The sequence below is a fragment of the Hipposideros armiger genome, unplaced genomic scaffold, assembly GCF_001890085.2.
Source record: "Hipposideros armiger isolate ML-2016 unplaced genomic scaffold, ASM189008v1 scaffold_404, whole genome shotgun sequence".
NCBI classification, from domain to species: domain Eukaryota; kingdom Metazoa; phylum Chordata; class Mammalia; order Chiroptera; family Hipposideridae; genus Hipposideros; species Hipposideros armiger.
The window spans coordinates 1,696,041-1,713,560 of NW_017731754.1; the positions used below are offsets into that span (position 1 = coordinate 1,696,041).

The 17,520-nt window shown below is 43.8% G+C and overlaps 1 protein-coding gene across 1 annotated transcript in view; it reads right to left on the reverse strand.

Annotated features, from left to right (window-relative positions):
* The window catches only part of PRKN (parkin RBR E3 ubiquitin protein ligase), a 187,572-nt gene extending 172,015 nt beyond the window's left edge, over positions 1 to 15,557 (reverse strand). The window contains exon 1 of the mRNA XM_019663791.1: positions 15,348 to 15,557. The gene's annotated coding sequence lies outside the window, so the exon portion shown is untranslated. The remainder of the gene's footprint in view (positions 1 to 15,347) is intronic.
* Positions 15,558 to 17,520: the final 1,963 nt, after the last annotated feature.

A 17,520-nucleotide genomic window follows, 5' to 3' on the forward strand; every position in this document is an offset into this window, starting at 1 on the left:
GCTATGTTATTTTAACCCTCAAACTAAGAAGATTGGTCTGATTAACCTGAGCGCACTTGTGTTTGGGGAGAAAATATACTACCATAGACACATTAAAAATCTGTGCACAACAACAAATACAAAAACAAAACAAAATTTCCGAGGTTAAAAGTGCTCATCATGGAAGACTGAATAAGAAGGGACTTAGGAACACAGGCTTTCTTTGTGGTAGAGCCAGCCTTCTACCATCACGCTCTACAAAAGATGACACATTCAACGTGAGAATGTTGGCACACAGAAAGCTCGCATCAATGGCAACAAACGAAACCGACTTCACAAGCGTTTCGAGGGCTCATGTGTATTGTGCACAGCACGGTTTCCACCATGTATCTAATTAGGTGTGAATATCTGCTTTTCCCACCCTGAAAACAAGATCCACAAGGACAAGGACTTGCTGGGGACAGTGGTCTGCTCACTGCTTTATCGAGGATGTGGGAGCCAGCACAGCATCCAGCACAAAGGTAGGACTCAACAAACACTTGCTGAGTAGATAAACGAAGGGAAAAGGTCATTGCCTTCTGGTTATCATGAGCAAGAGCACTGGAAGTAGATGACTTCACAAGCCTGTGCAGAGTTATTTAAGGGCCAGTCAGTGAATGTCTATTTGCCCTAAAGGCAGTTTCTATAAAACCTCAGAAATGGACTATTTTATATTTTAAGTGCAAGGTTTAATTTTTAAACACAAAATATTAGCATCCTACTATTCGAGCAGGAAAGAGTTCTTTAAAAGTCCCATTTCCTACTGGTCTTGTGAAACTAATGCTAATTTTTAACAAGAGTAGAGCTCTGTTATCAATGGATGGTGGAGGCCAGGACTGCTGAACGGGCTCAGATCGGGACCACCTGGATAGGCAATCACTCCGACCATTGTGGAAGTGTCAAAATACTGTCCTCAAGACAGCCACACAACGGCCAATTGCAGTGTGATGATTTTGTTTATATCAATGACAATCAGATCTAATTCTTAGGTTTTATGGACTTGCTGGCATTTAATTTCTTCAAAGATTAAAGACAGATTTATGTAATACATAGTCATGTATTACAGATGAAAAATCTTAGTTTTTAAAGAACTATTAGCTATTACTTTCTCCAGACCAACCTCTCTTGTTGTACAGAATTCCCTTCTGTAACAACCTGACAGTGCATTAGAGACTCCGTCTCAAGACTTCCGGTGATAGGGCTCAGAGGACCAGCTCAAAATTCCGTTATAATTATAAAGCATTCTTGTGGTTAGAAGGACCTTTCTAGATCCCAGTTCTAGACTTGGACAGGTAGAGATCATATCTGGTCATTTTAAGCCTTTATTAAGCGTCTCTTCTGTGGGATACACACCCGTTTGCCTGAAACAACCTGTACTATACGTGAGAATTTATAGGGGACATCCATGTGTTCATTTCCCTCCCTCTATCCTTAGATTTGAGCACGTGTCACTCAGGAAGCCTCCTGTTTATTTGTCGTTGCCACATTTACTCCTGTATTTAGTGTCAGACACTTGGCCAGATGCTGGGGATCGTGCAGCGAGTGGGACAGACCGAATCTGTGATTTCGCGGTGCTTCATTCCAAACAGGCTTTGAGATGTGTCTTCTCGCTGTTTGGAGGTCAGACTTGGTAGATGAGAGTTCTCACACACTCACTTCCTCATTTCACCTTGGACACCGTACTGGTGGGTTTCCTCCCCCCTCCTGAAAAATGTCCCATAATGCTCACTTTGATATCTAATGTCCATAGTTAGGCTACCCCTCAAACACACCCCTCAACTTGTTGGGGGAAGTGTAACAACATGTAATTTGTCTGAATGTTTAAAAGTTATCAAACTACAAACTGTTCAAAGAAAATGTTTCGCCCTCCTACTTTGACAAATACACCTGGATGAGGCTCTGGAAGGTGATGACTTAGAACCCTCAGGCCCCTTGGAGGTCCACTCCTTGGCAGATCCCTGGCCCTGCCCGCCGCCCTCCCCCCCGCCCCCCCAGACTCCCACCTCCTTGGAGGGCCTCTCAACACCCACGGTGCAGCCCCCAGGCTCAAGCTCCACAACCCAGGCCTCCACCGCGAGTTACCCCCTTGGCCACTGCCTTCAGGAGGACAGAGCCAGTTAAGAGTCTCAGGGTGGAATTCTGAAGTCCCAGCTACTAGGAGCCCAGGAGGCTGCTGGGGTCCTGTGGTCTCTTCTGGGGAGAGGCGTGTGTGGAGGACAGAGGGGGCCCGGGGCAGGGGCCCTCGTGCTCAGTTTAGAACTTACTGCCAGTGGCTCTTGCCAAGTCCTTGTTCTCTTTTATCTCCCTGTAGGTCAACCCACCATCCTTGAAACAATTCTCCCTGAAGTGTCTTCTTTACCCCGTTCCATTGTTTCTCCATTTTCTTTGTTGTCCCTTCTTCTTGTCATTCAAACATGGGCTCCATCTGTCTCTAATGCCAGCTCAACATTTGCACCCCAGGGGCCAGCCATCACTTTAAAGTCAAGAAGTTTCTCAATAAGCACATCATGTCCCTCACAAATGACATCTCCATATTCACTTTTGGTGACTCAGAGTTGGCTCCTATGACTACATTTGGCTTTGTAAGTGCTCACATTATTATTATTTTTTTTGTAGTTGATGGTTGAAACTGATTTCAAACTCATTGCTGTTCAAGTTTTGAGGTTTGATCTTTCCTCATTTTGACAAGTTAAAAAAAATACCTATCTCTAGAACTCTGAATTCAGACTGTTCTTTCTTTACAGTGTCTCAAAGATTCCCAGCGGTGACGCTGAGATCACATACAGAAGAGTTTGGAGACCTAGGGCACTGACACTATTGGTGTGTTCCTTGTTTGGGTCTCACCCATCTCAAGCACAAGTTCTCCCTGAAGCTGCTTGCTCTGTCTTTTCTAATGTGGGGAATGTTCTCTTTGCCCAGAAAATCAGAAAGAAAGATACCGTGGGCTTCTTCGCCTGTTAGCATGGTGCTCTCCTCTTCAGTGTGGGCTTCTGCTTTTCTTAACACCATTTCCCTGTTTTCTTTCCTTTCCTTTTTTTTTTTTTTTTGTCCTTGACCCAACTTTAAAAGCCTGTATAGTTGTCTTTGGTCATTTAAATTAGACTTTCATCCCACTGTGGGCCTATCCTGATGATACGCTCACAGGTTTGTGCTCTTCTACTGCCTTCTCCCGGATATCAAATTCCTCACTTATCTCTCGCTCCTCATTTCTGAAAATCCGAACTCACTGTAAATAAAAAATAAGTTGCCCGTTTGGTCCTGCAAATGAGTAAGAAAATTTATTTTCAAAAAGCATATGAAGACAGAATTGAATCTTATTTTTTTAAAGGATAACTTTGAAACTGGGATTTTTATTTCAGTTAATATCTGTAATCAAGTTTTACTTTAATTCTGCTGCCTTAGCATAAAGTCTGCAGTCTAACTGGGAATCTCCTCAGGAAAATGCATTACAAAGTTGTGGATCATTTCTACAGAGTCACTGATGGCTATTAAAAAGACCAGAAAACAAAACACCTTTGGGAGATTAACTGCACTGCAACTTTTTCAGAAAGCTTTTACTGAATTTCCTCCACAGCCATGCTGTGAAGTAGGAGAAACTCATTTGAAAAATATATTCCATTGAAAAGCATTAGAAACCACATGAGTCTTCAATCACTATATTCCCTTTTAACTTCCTTGCAAATCATCACAGGGGCAACCGTGATATCCTTGTGTTCAAGGGAGAATCATGTCCCAGGCTTGGGACAAAAATTGGAACGGATTTCAGCTCTCTGATGTGCTGCTGGCTCTGGCCACATGACACAGATAATGTGCAATTTGCAGATTGTTGCTGTTTGCTGTGAAATGCTTCGAGGATTAATTTCTCTCTTGGCTATAGCTTAGAATCCCTAATGTGGGCTTGACAATTACAGTTACCTTCTATTTCCCCTTTAAGTACAACTTTGAAAAGGAAACTGGCTCACGATGAAAAAGCATCAAAAATAAATGAAGATTCAATGTGATCAAAGACAATGCAGCCAAACACTGAACAACTACCTTCAATCACAGGCCCAAAAAGAGTGGCACACGGCTGTGGGCTGGATCTGAGAATTCAGCCCGGTTGATTAGGGTCTCCATGCACTTTGCTGAGGCAGCCATTTCTGAATCAGGTTGAGAGGCAGGTGTAAAAAATATCCATGGAAAATTCACTAAGACATCTTGATTGAACTCAACTGCATTCCAAGTCAGCAGTAGGACTTTACGTAATCAATTCAAAGTATTAGCACATTGATAAACAAAACCAAGCTTATCTTCATAATTTCTCTCTGCTGATAGGTGTTTATTTATGTCTATGAAGGGTTATTTATGCATTCTTTTTCAATAGCCAACACCTGGTGAGCGTTAAACCAGTTAAAAAGAGTCTTGAGGCTAGTCACCTTTCCCCTAGCAATTTCACCAGGGAGAAACTTGCACAGTTACACAAGGAGAAGCTTGCAAGGGCATCTACTGCAACAGTTTTTGTAATAGTGCCAACGATAGAAGAAAACATCTGACAGGCCCATCAACAGAAGAGACAAAATCCTTCAGCAAGTGCCTACTGTGTACCTGCTTTGTGCCAGGTACTGTTTTGGCACTTGGGTTACCTTAGTGGAAAAAGGAAAACAGATAAAAATCCCTCCCTGGAGCTTGCATTCTAAGGGGGAGAGAAACAATAAAAATCAACTAATAAATAGGTAAATTACATAATATTTTAGGTGATGAGCACTGTGTAAAAAAGAAAAAATAGAACAGTGTAAGGGGGGCAAGGGCAGGTTGGGATGGTTCAGAATATTTCTTGTTGAGAAAATGACATTGAAACAAAGACTTTCAGAAAGTGAGTTAATAAGCATTAGCTAGGGTGAAGTGTATCAAACGACAAATCTTAGAAACATAAAGTTAAGAGAAATGTTGCGACAGCTTATGCATAGTCTGATGCCATTTAAATGAAGTTTACAAACCCTACTAAACAATATGAATACATACTTCTACATTAAGAGTATAAAAATGCATGTACATGATAAACACCAAATTTAGGGGGTGCAGACAGTGAAACGGGATCATAGAAAGTGGGAGGGGATGCTTCAAATCTGTCTTTAAAGTTTATTATAATAATTGTCAAAAATAAAAACTAACATTTCTGTGACACTGACTATGGACAAAGGACTTGGTGCTTCACACATAATAATTCATTTAATCTCACAGCAACTCTATCAAATAGGTACAAATATCATCCCCATTTTACAGGTGATGAAACAGAGGCATAAAAGTATTCATTAACCTGACAGTGAAAGCTAGAGACTGACCAATCTGGGCAGTGGATTCGTGGGTGTTCATTATGTTATTTTCTGTAACTGTATGCTTGCAACGTTTTGCAATAGAAAATCTACATGAAACCTTGAAGGTACGTACATATAAAGACAACTTTGGAAAAAACGGAATATAAATTCAAGAGCTTACACACTTGAGTTTATATTTATCATGAACATCCATGAGCTTGCGTGCAGTTGGAAGAAGGAATACCTTCTACTATAACCGCTATACTAGTAAGCATGCTTATCCGAGTAGGATAGCATGAACATGTACATGTTTTGTAGCTTTAAGAATTAGCTGAAGGAAGCCATGAATATTAATGATTCAGTTTCTCAATTACAGGTGAGGCAGGTGCTACCTAGAGCGCGGGAGCACAGGAGGCTGCTTCTTTGAGCTCCAGACACAGTGTTTATGCTCAGATGTTTGTGATCTCGCCATTTAGATGCACACGGATATTTTCTGGCTCATTGGAGCCACTGAATTAATCCAAGGGCCCCTTCGTGGCCAACTGCTAGTGGCTATGACATGATCATCTTTCAATGAAGCATTGCAGAAAAAAGTCTCATTGATAATGAGACACTGTCAGAAATTTGTCAGGTGTTTTTACTTCACTGATAATAAGTGAATTCTAGTCAAACATTCACTTCTTCTCTACCAAACAATTTTTCTGTGTGTGTCTACTATGAGACGATAGAGAAAGCAAAAGCGAATTAGGCAGGGGCTCTATCTTCATGGGGCTTGCTGGAGAAATGGCATGCAGACCAACAAACCAGACAGATGCAGAAACAGCCACGTGTGCAGAGAGCAGTCAAGAAGGGGGTGTTTAAAAAAAAAAGAAGAAGAGGGCCAGCCGAGTGGCTCAGTTGGTTAAGAGCTCGTGCAAGAGTGCAAGCTCTGAGCAACAGCGGTTTGATGCCTGGCCCGAGCTGAGCTGCTGCTGAGCTGCCAACAGGTGGCAGGATGACTCAGCTAGTAAAAAAATAAAAATAAAAAAAAAAGAAGAAAGAGAAGAAAAGGAGGGAAGTGACTGAAAGCCGGAAGCACCAAGTGTGTGTGGGGAAACCAAGCAGCTAACTGGGTGCAGGTGAGAGCAGAAACCACCCGCTTCCACGTAGCTCAACTACTGGGGCTGAGAACTGAGACCTGTTTGTTCCAGAACATTCTTGCCTTGGAAGATAAGCTTGCAATGCTGTAAGTGACTTCATTGTTTGCTTCCAGAGGTCCTGCAAATAATTTAACTGAACAGTTTGCTCACCTGAGTAGCCATCTCCTTGCACAGAACAATGGAGTGCTCACCTGTGCAATGGCTCAGGCATCACATCACAGTTACCTTATCAAGGCTCCCTTCAAAAACCTTGTCTCATGGTGTCCACCAATCCCCCAAGCACTGGGTCATGAATCTTGCTCAATGCTCATCAGTTCTTCACCTGAAAGACCTGCCCTTAGCCACAGGGGTGTGTGTGGGGGGTGCATATCCCTAAACCCTCTAAGTCTTGACCTCTCCTTTCTGGAACACCCCACGACTGCCCACGTGGCGGGGTCTCCCACAGCAGTCCATCTAATAAACACTGTTCTGCTCCATCAGTAGACCTGGTGGTCGGTCATCTGGGAGAACTGACACAGAATATGTGAAAGGCAAGACAGAAACCACAGCAACGGGAAATTAAAAGCACTTAACATGTTCTAATTTTCCCGCTGTTATGATGTCAAAACAATATTAAAAATTAGAAAATTGTTCTGCGTGTATATTCTTTGTACTTTGCCTGTACCTCTGTATAGAATAAACTCTTCCTTTGTAATCGACGTATATTTGAATGTTTTTTACTTTATATTTCTAGAGGGTGGGTATTTTCATCATCTAGCATGCCTCAGATTACAAATTTAATTTGCGTGGTCAACACAGATGAGTGACCACTGGGGGTTTGAGGGTCTCGGGGTAAAAGTGGCCCAAGATCATGCTGCTCTCAAAAGTTCATTCTGAGAAGGGAAAGTGGGGAAGTAGAGAAATGATTTTAACACATTTTTTTTAAAGATTTTTATTGGGGAATTTGGGGGATGGGAACAGCGCTGGGGAATTGGGGGAAGGGGAACAGACAAGTTGCTGTCGTTTTGTTCTTCAGTCTAGTTGTGGAGGACGTTGCTTCACTGGCCCAAGTTGGCACCATCATTGCGCTCTTCCCAGGCGAGGCAGATCAGTCGCCAGCTTCTGGACGGCCGCTCACTGCGGCTGCTGGCCGCTCACGCTGGCTGCTGGCTACACACGGTAGCCCATGGCAACCCACTGCCACAGGGACTGCAGCCTACGCCGTCGCTGGTGACTCACAGCAGCCCAGCTCCAGGTTGAGCTGTTGTTCAGCATCTTAGCTGTGGAGGGCAGTGTCACTGGCCCTCATATGTGGGATCCGAACCGGGGCCCTCTGGCGTCCCAAGCCAGCTCCCAACCATCGTGCCACTCGGCCGGCCCGATTTTAACACATTTTAAGTGAATTTAACATGTTCTTCCATGGAATGTGGTGGTTGGTTTATGCAAATCAACATGTCAAAGTCTAGTTAACATTATGGGGGAGAAAGAAACTGTGAAATTATAATTCCTGAGTGGATCCAATCAAAAAGGAGACGTACATCGTATCAGACAAAGCTTGGTTAAATAGGGTTTAGTAGGTCAACTGGGTGACTGACATTATCGTGGTTAAATTAATGAGGCTTCTTTAGAGTAAAACCATCCTGAATCCCAAACAATCTATGTACATACATGTTGATGGAACACACCCTGTTTATAACCTGGAAACATTCAGTATTTACCTTTGCCATAGAATGTGTTCATTAAAATGGACTTTCTTGGGATGTATTTAGGTAGTACTAAATTTGATAAAATAAATAATATCCAAAAGAATGTTAAAGAAATAAATGTTGTTGAACTTTGGGAATTGGTATAATTCTCAAGGGGCCGTAAAGATGAGATGGAGAGGTCGTGTAGGGGACAAAGCAGATGGGGGAGGGGACAGAAAGGAGTTAATATTTTTATGAGTATTTAATGGTGTTCTGGCTCTAATTTTTTGTATTTTAAATATATTTCCGTAATTTCCCTCATTACTCTAGTGCTACACATTCTGTTTCTTTTATTCTTCGGAGTGTGGGCATAATTGCATTCATTACTGAAAGGCATATTTCAAATTCTAAAAACATAATTTGTAAGCTCTCTAAGTACTGCTACTTAGATTCATCATTGATTTTACATAGATCCAATCTTTAAAGGATGTATGCTGATGTGAGCTACATTTGAAAGAGATGAAAAAAATTTAAAAATCCAACTTAAAGCACAAATACCATACTCTACGTTGGGGGGAAGAAAACCATTTAGCTTCAGATGTATTGTTAATTATACCATGGTTTGTTGCCCAGATCTTTACATTTCCTACATGAAAATTAGTAATCATTCTTTATGTTGCTTAGCCAAAATGACTAAATATGAGTAATTCTCATCTGTCAGCAGAATGACACCAATGAGTCCAAATGTGCTATTCATATTTTGAAGTACAGCACTCAGAAGCATTCAACCAGGCTCCTTTAAAACACAGGGATAATGGGGTCCTTCTCACAGATTTAGCAAGTTTCTGGCTTCCGCACCAACAGCTGGCGCAGACTGGGGTCCATCGGCCTCCCCGTGGTGCCCACACGACTGCAGCCTGGCCGGAGGCGAAGCAACTCCAGGGCACCCCAGCCGATCTTTCTCACGTGCCTCCATGAGGAAATGGTTTACAGACTGTTGGCTGTAAGCACTTGTCAACTGGCAAATAAAAATGAATCGATTCTGATACAGTCGGTGTCTCAAAGCTGCAGATTATTCAACCGGAAACCTTCCTCGTCTGCGATTGTCCTTTGAGGAGTTCTTACAGGCACCGAGTTTCACTTTAAGAACCTTCTCCAGATTTGAATGAAGCTCCTCCAGTGAGAAAGCCGGGCAACTCTCGCTTCATCCAAGAGGTGGTTTTCATCCTCTTGTGCTGCCGTTTTGGTCTAAGTTCACACATTGTCGGTCTCCACTGTGTCTGCTGTCTGTGTGCTGGTTATTTGGTGACTTTACAGATGTCAACTGAACTAGCACATCTAATAAGTACAAAAGCCCAGGCTGGGTTTTTTTGTTTTTTGTTGTTTTGTTTTGTTTTGTTTTAAGCATTGAGAGAGAAGAGGCCCATGGAATCTGGGCTCTGAAAACAGATAATGTGTTAAAATGGTAAGAAAATGACCAATGTCGCACAGTCCGAGAGCTGAGTCATGGACAGGAGAAGCCCAGTGTGGTTAAGGGTTCTGGGAAGCACTGCGCTTGTGCCTTTAACAATGAATGAGTGACAGACAGGAAGCAGGACTGGGAGGGGAACCTTGGCCTGATCAGCAGCCTCAACAACTGATATGCACTCAGGAGGCTGGGCTTTGTTTGAGGGCTGGACAAGTGTGACCGTCCACCTGTCAGCGCAGGGGGTGTTGAAAGCACGGGAAGCCAGTGATGCCAACATACGGGGACTCCTTTGCATGGTTCAGGCTGCATCTCTGACTCTGGGCCTTAGAATAAAAGTGAAGCTGCTCTATTTTGGAAAATAGACGCCTAACAGCCCATCTATCATCAAGAAGGAAGACTGACACAGCCACCCACACACTGTGCAGTGGAAAAGCACACGAGGATGACATGTGGGGGTGCTCTCAGTCATTTCGGATGCATGAAAAGAAAAGAATTTTCAGAAAGAACGTTGCTGTACGCAGAGAAACGTCTCTGGGCTTGCTCATCTTATTAACCATGTTACTCATTCTCAGTCATCTGGGGAAGATTTAAAACAAAATAACTCATCCTCCATATTTTTTACCATTCACTACTATTCACACTGCAGTTTTTACATAGGAAGAGAAAGCCTAGAGCATATTTATAGGAGAAAAAAATGAACTGTCATCCGGATATGCTTAAGCCAACTCAGGTTCATTCATTCGATCAACGTTTATTGCCACCTGTTGTTCTGTGTACTGGAGATGCAGCAGTGAGTAAGACAGGAGAGGTCTTGCCCCCAGGAGACTTATATTCTATGTGGGAGGGCAGACCAGAAATAAGAAGCACATCACAGAATGTCCAATGTTGCTAAGTGCCACGTAACACAAAAAAAACAGCGGTGGGGACGGTAGAGAGCTATTTCACACAGGTGGTTAGGAAAAACCTCTCCGAAAAGGTGTCACCTGAAGGCAGCACATCATCATGCTGTGTGGCATCCGGGCGCAGGGGTTTGGGGCAGAGGGCACAGCAAGGACACATGGCCAGAGAAGGAGGGGTGGCTGAAAGCACGTGGAGGCGGCCAGTGGGCAGAACAGGCAAGGAGAGCACAGCTGTGTGCAAAGATGTCCTCCCAGGCCATCATGCAGGGCCCTCTGAGGTTATTTGTAGGGATTTAGGTTTTTACTATTAATAATATGGGGAGGCACTGGTGGGCTCTAAGCAGGGAACTCACATGATCTGTTTTACTTTTTTCAAACCTCACTCAGTCTGCTGTGTTGAAATAGCTGATATGGAGCAAAGGTGGGGGCAGGAAGCTGTGACCCCGGTCCAGGGAGGGGTGGCGGCTTGGACCAGGGTGGACCAGAATTGGTCGGAATCTGGATATGCTGTGAAGACAGACTGTTGGCATTTGCTGCAGAGTCACAGAGGGTAGCAAGGTCCAAGGCCTGAACCCCTGGAAGGTGACAGATGCCACTGGTTGAGACCAGGGGGGCTGTAGAAGGAGGTGATTTGGGTGCGGGGTGAGGGAGGGGACCCGGAGCTCAGGTCAGACTGTGTTAATTTCAGGTGCCTATTATCCACCCAAGTGCCGAGGGGACAGTTAGACACTCAAGTCTGGAGCTCAAGAGAGAGGTTCAAGATAGAGAGACGTACATTTAGGTGTTATCTGTGTAGAGATGCTGTTTAAAGCCTGGACACTAGGGGGCTCAGCCAGTGAGATGTGAGATGGATAGAGAGGAGGTCCAGGTCTGAACCCTGAGCACTCGCACACGTGAAGGCCAAGGGCGGGATGGGACACGCGAATGACGATGACACTGCTCATGGCTGCTTAATTAGGAGCACGGGTGCTTAGGAGATGGTGTTAAGTAAAGACGTCAGATTACAAACCAGCACATGATGATCCTGGTTTGCTACAATAATCATATGCATTGCAAAAATACTGGAAGACTGTGTGCCACCATATTGGTGATTTTCACTTAGTAAAGTAAATACGTGTGGTGATTCCTTCCTGCTTTCTATGTGTTAAGTTGCTCTGGCTGTGGATATTTACACTTCATAAAGGAAAAATGGTAACATTACATTGAAAGGGAGATTTCTATTGAAAATTCTCAAGTTGTGCTTAAACACAGGCCATGTGTGTGTGGCCTAGGTTTTGCTTGAATGGCTCTGTCATAGGAGATGACCAAATTTCAGAGGAGGCGGCGCTCTCTCTGACTTCTGATAAGTATTTCCCTGGTCTGTCTGGTCAAGCTGCTCCCTCTGCCTTCTTCTGTGGCTCAGTCAAGGGGCATCCTGTGACCTAAGCATCCTCACCAAGCATCGCTCATCACTCCAGTTTCCCACCAATCTGTTGACTGGTACCCATTTTCTTCCCTGAGTAAAGCATGGGGGTGAGGGGGCATCTTAAAGTCTCCCCAAACCCCCAAACACAATATTATACTCATCAGGGAACTTCTAGGTGGATATAAAAATACTCGCAATAAAAAGGAATGATCGAATTATTGGAATATAAATAATTTATACAGCCAGATAAAATTAAGTAATAATCATCAATGGCTGATGGTCCCACAAAGATGGACCAAGGACATTCCGTGCCTCCTGATACAAGTACACAATACTACTTTTGAAGATTCCTAAGGGAAAATAAAATCCTGCACTTAGATCAAACCTTTGGATAGAAAAATAATTTAAAGATAATACAGGGGACAGAGGATTACTTATACCAGTGGTGCTTGGAGTGTGGCACCCAGATGGCAGTATTAGCGTCACCCAGGAGCTTGTTACAAATGCAGGTTCTCAGGCTCCGTCCCAGCCCCCCCCCCCGACTCAGAAGCTATGGGGTGGGGCCCAGCAAGCTGCATTTTAATGAGTCCCCCCAATAATACTCAGTGCCCGCTAAATTTGTGAACTCCCTCCTTCTCCTTACACAACCATCACAGGGGTGCAGCAACGGTCAGATGTGGGTAACCTTCCAGGGCAAATGGTCCAGCCTTTTTAATAAATATATCATAAGAAGAGAGAGAGAGAGAGAGAGAGAGAGAGAGAGAGAGAGAGACACTTAGGAGATATATCATACATGTTTCCAAATGCAATGTGCAGACAGTTTGCAATGTGCAGACAGTTTTTGGCTTCTGATTTGAAAGAAAATCCACTGTAAAAAATTATGAAACAGTAAGCAAAATTTAAACAATGACTTGAGAGCTGATAATATTAAGGACCTACAACTTATATTTTAGATATGATAGAGACATGTGGTTAAGTTCAGTAAATACATCTTTATCATTTGGTGGCTCTAAGTGACATGATATGTGTGGAGGTATGATTATTCTCTTTACTGTCTATGTTGGAAAATGTCCATGATAAAGAGGTTTGAAAAGAACACAGAAGGACACGACATGTGTGTGTACGCACATGGACATGTGATCTAATGTCCTGTGCACACGTGGCCTGGCATGTCTCTCAGCCTGGGCCGCACCCACTGCCCAGGGCCAGGGGCTCAGGCCTTCCACACGTCCCACGGGCACTTCCTTCTTACTGATCTCCGTTCCTGGTCTTTTGTTCTATTTCCACAGCTATGCATCCACTGTGACCCCTACTCATTCTGCTATTGGCCTTGTGTTGGTGGCGGGTGGGGTAGGGCTGGGGCTTGGATCTCAGAGAGAAGGGCTGTGTGGATTGAAAAGGCCCTTGGAAAGTTTGACATGGCTTCCGCACCCCCTCACCCTGCACCCTCCCCCCATCTCACACGGCTGGGGCTGGGTGAGGGCAGGGGCCTAACAGCCATCTGTATTTATTTGTTCATTCGCTGGCAGTTAGCACTCAGAGAGAGCTGAGGAGACACATCTTATTGAAACGGTCTCGTGCTCATGGCGCTCTCAGCAGGCTCCCAGCATTTACACTTGGATGCGTCTACTTGTTGTCCCTTCTGTTTCGCGCACCTCAGGACCAGGGAGGCGGCTTTGGCTTACTTTGTAGCTTCCTGACTCGCCTTGCGCAGGCGCCACACACACCTGAGGAGGCGTTTGGTCACCAGCACCATCACCTGCATCTACTGACTTTTGCCAAAGTGCAGAGTCCTTTTTCTAAAAAGCACTCTGGCTCACCGGAAAAACAGTCTTAAAAGAGATCTTTCAAAAGGCAGGATTTCCAGTGACAACCCAATTCTCTTGATAATCATCTTATTTATAATAGCAGAAATATTCCTATATGAGAAAACCAGCTCTTGTTAAAATATCGAGATTATCATAAAACAATTCAGGATTCTGCATTGTTTTATGATAATCTGGATATGAAAGCCCTCCTCTGAAGACCCATACATTACAGTGTTGGGTAAACCAGACATCATCTAAATGGAAAAGATTGCATTTGTATACCTGTGCTGACTTTATAATAAGGATACAGCAAACCGGACGTAAGTGTCACGGACATATGAGGAGAGTTCAGAGCTGTGTCTTAGGACTCAGATTCACACTTAGCCCAGGTTGGGGGGACGGCTGTCCCCATGGAGTCGCCTCAGCAAAGGCCTGGCGCCGGGACAAAGACATCGAACGGCTTGGAGGATGCCAACTAAATTCCAGAGAACATCTTTTTACTTAGATGCCTTGCTTTAAAACACAAAAAATAATCCTGCAAAATCTCGAAAACCTTAAACCAATAAAAACTCATGGTTTACTGGTTAATTTCATGATGATAAACTAAAGAATGTTCCAGAAAACCTGCAACTTTCTCTGATTCTCTCCTCTCACTGTGTTTAGTGATAGATGTCAGTCTGAGCATAAAGGGGATGGAAAATATCTAGTTCCTTCGATATATACAGCATTGTTAGATCCTCTTTAAAGTTTTCAGGACAAATGAGAAAAATCTTTATACAGACACATGACTAGGTAGCTGTTAACACAAGTGGTGTTATGTTATTCTAAAGAGAGAATGTTTATGGCAAAGACCATCTTGGGACAAGAAATTAAGAAGAAAATTGGATTCCATAACAGCTCAGCGCTACTGGGGGGACAGTAAAATGGTACACATATTTTTCATTTCTCAGAAATGTTGCTATTGGATTGACATTTCCAAAGGTTTTTTATTTTTTCTATTTAGAAGATGTTAAGGAAATGCTTAATGTTTACAGTTCTCTGTCCTTCTTAAAAGAAAAGTTTTCCAAAATAAAACTGGTGTTTTTTTCATGGTTATTTTAAAATACTAAAATACATAGTAAAGAAAATAAAAATTAGGAATTCTACCACCCAGAAACAGATACCATTAATATTTTTGTGAATATTCCTTTAGATAACTCTCTCACTGCACATGTGCGCACACCCACACAATCACACAATCACACACACACACACACACACACACACACACACACACACACACTGACATACAATTTTAAATGTGTGGCGTCGTACCATGCATGACATTCTGTATCTTATTCTTGTCACCTAATAATATGAACGGACATCTTTCCATGTAACACACACACACCTTTTCCTGGCTGCTCACCTTCCCATCATAGGCACCACCCTTTAACCAAACTCTGAACCATGACTTCTGTGTTGGGGAGGCCCCTGTGCATGGATATTTGCAGTTCCTTCAGATGGCTGAAATGGGCCGCACTTCCCAAAGTGCCACTACTGCCGGGCTGAGGTACCTTTGCGTTGACACTTGGACAGTTCCTGCAAAACCCTCTTCATAACGTGCCTGTGAGCTCACACCCCCCAAGAACAGTGGGGCCGGCGTCACCCACCTTCCCAGAGTCCTAGAGGCTGGTGACGCTTCGCCGCCTCCCTCCTTGGTTGTCTGTGCAGTCACCTCTTCTTCCTTCCTGTGGTGAAGCTTGGCACCACTCCACTCGCATAGAAATGAGGACAGGTTTTGCATTTTACCTTAATCAGATCAAATTAGGGCAGGTGGCAACCCTGCAGGCAACGCAATTATGAAAAATGTGTGTGCTCGATCCGGGCTGTCCTCCCAGCTTCCCCGTCACACAGGACAGCAGAGCCCAAGCTTTCTGCTTCTGCTTCTAGCTCAGGACTCACAGAGCAGTCGCCCACACACTATGGATGTAGGAGTGCTGGCAAAGCTGGGACTAAGCGGAGTCTAAAATGCATGAAAACCTATTTGGGGAGATTAGCTAGTTTAATAGAATAATAGTTCTATTAAAAGAAAAAGAAAACCCTATGGCTGACCTGCGATTCTAAGGGGATCTTTTAAAACCCCCCCCCCCGTCCCCCACCTCTCACACTTGGCCATCCGACGTACAAAGAAATAATGTGGCGAACTCCCTGGGTTTCCTGTGAGTGAGCAGCTGACCATCCCATAGAAAACGGGCCATGAGCATCTGTTTAAATAGATCTGAGATAAACTGAAGCGAAATACACAGTTCTGGTCGACATGACGGGGAATTCTACACCCAGCTTCATTTAGGATATTGCTTCTCCAAGACACCCCAAGCACCAAATTAACAAACGTGATATTAAAAATGTGCTCGGCAGCAGCCGCCGTGCGAGTCTCTGCGTAGCGATCCTTCAGCATGTCAGAACACCACGGAAACAAATTAAACAGCAAAGCGTGGCTGCTGGGACGGCTGTACTAGCGAGGCAGCGCCACTCCATAAAGAATGCATTGCTTCAGACCCGGCAACGGCGCCGACAATGGATTCTCCATGTGTACAAAGCCCGCGCGGTTATTTGGAGAAGAACCAAAGGGAACAACACTTCAGAATCCGGTTCCCTTTCTTCCCAACATATTAAATTGGAGAAGCTGGTTATTTACTCTTTCCAGTTTATCCGCTGTCTGCATTCCTTTCCAGGTGGGCATTTGGGAAGAAGCCTCCAAGTATGAGTTTAGCGCTCATTCTAATGCTTGTTTTCCTAAGCGCTGTTAGATACTTGCTGAGAGCCCAGAGGAAACACAGCCTCCCGATGGGATACATGCTGTAGAAGCAGGCTTTGCTGCTCTGTTAGACTCACATATGTGAGCTCTGGCTTTCCTGCATCTGTGAAAATGGCGCTCTCCCGGCTTAGTAATGCATCACAGCTTTCTGTGATGGGTGACTGGGCCTTGCTTTGGGAATTACAGTTAGGTCAGAATGATTTCCAAAAAAAAGAACAATTAATAGACGAGCTCTTAGGAAACACAGAAGTCAGTCCTCTTTTGCAGATGGACATGCTCTACCAAAAAAAATATATAAATAAAAAAATAAAAAATTATAGATTCTATTCTGAAGCCAAAAGCACATCTTCTACACTTGCCTCGTGAGTTTTGTGATTTTAAAATTCATCCAAACTATGGCTACTTTTCTTGAAGTCCAGGTCTAACCTGGCATGAAAACTGTCTCTCAGCTGGTTGTCAATTAAATAGGTATAAAATTGTACCTTAAAGCAGCTAAGCACTTCTTGTCCCCATATATGGACACATGGACACCAACGAGATTTCAAGACACAAAGGGAAGGTGACACTTTAGGATTTGTTGCAGGAGGTTGGACAGACATCTGGCCCTTCCTTAGCATTCCTGAAACCAGACAAGGAGACGGTTGTCCTTTTTTTTTTTTCTTTTTCTTTGTTCTTTTCTATTTCTTCCCCTATGGCGGCCTCTGACTATAGCTCTGAGGTCTCAGCATAGTACAAGTCAACCCAACCAGGCAACGTATTCAACACACATCTGAAATTTCAGGGACCCCTCTGTTTGACTACAACTCTCCCATTTAAAAAAATAAAAATCATGTTCTTATTTTCAGTAAGGGCCGATTTGTAAGGAAGGAGCCCTGTAATCGTCCCCCCACACACATACACACACAATTCCAAGCCTCATTTGCTTCTTTTTGGTTTTTGCTGCAATATTGCCATAGCAAAGTATCGCTTACTGGAACTTGAGGGCTCTTAGCTTGGTTTACTTCCCTGTGTGTCCGGTCCTGCCC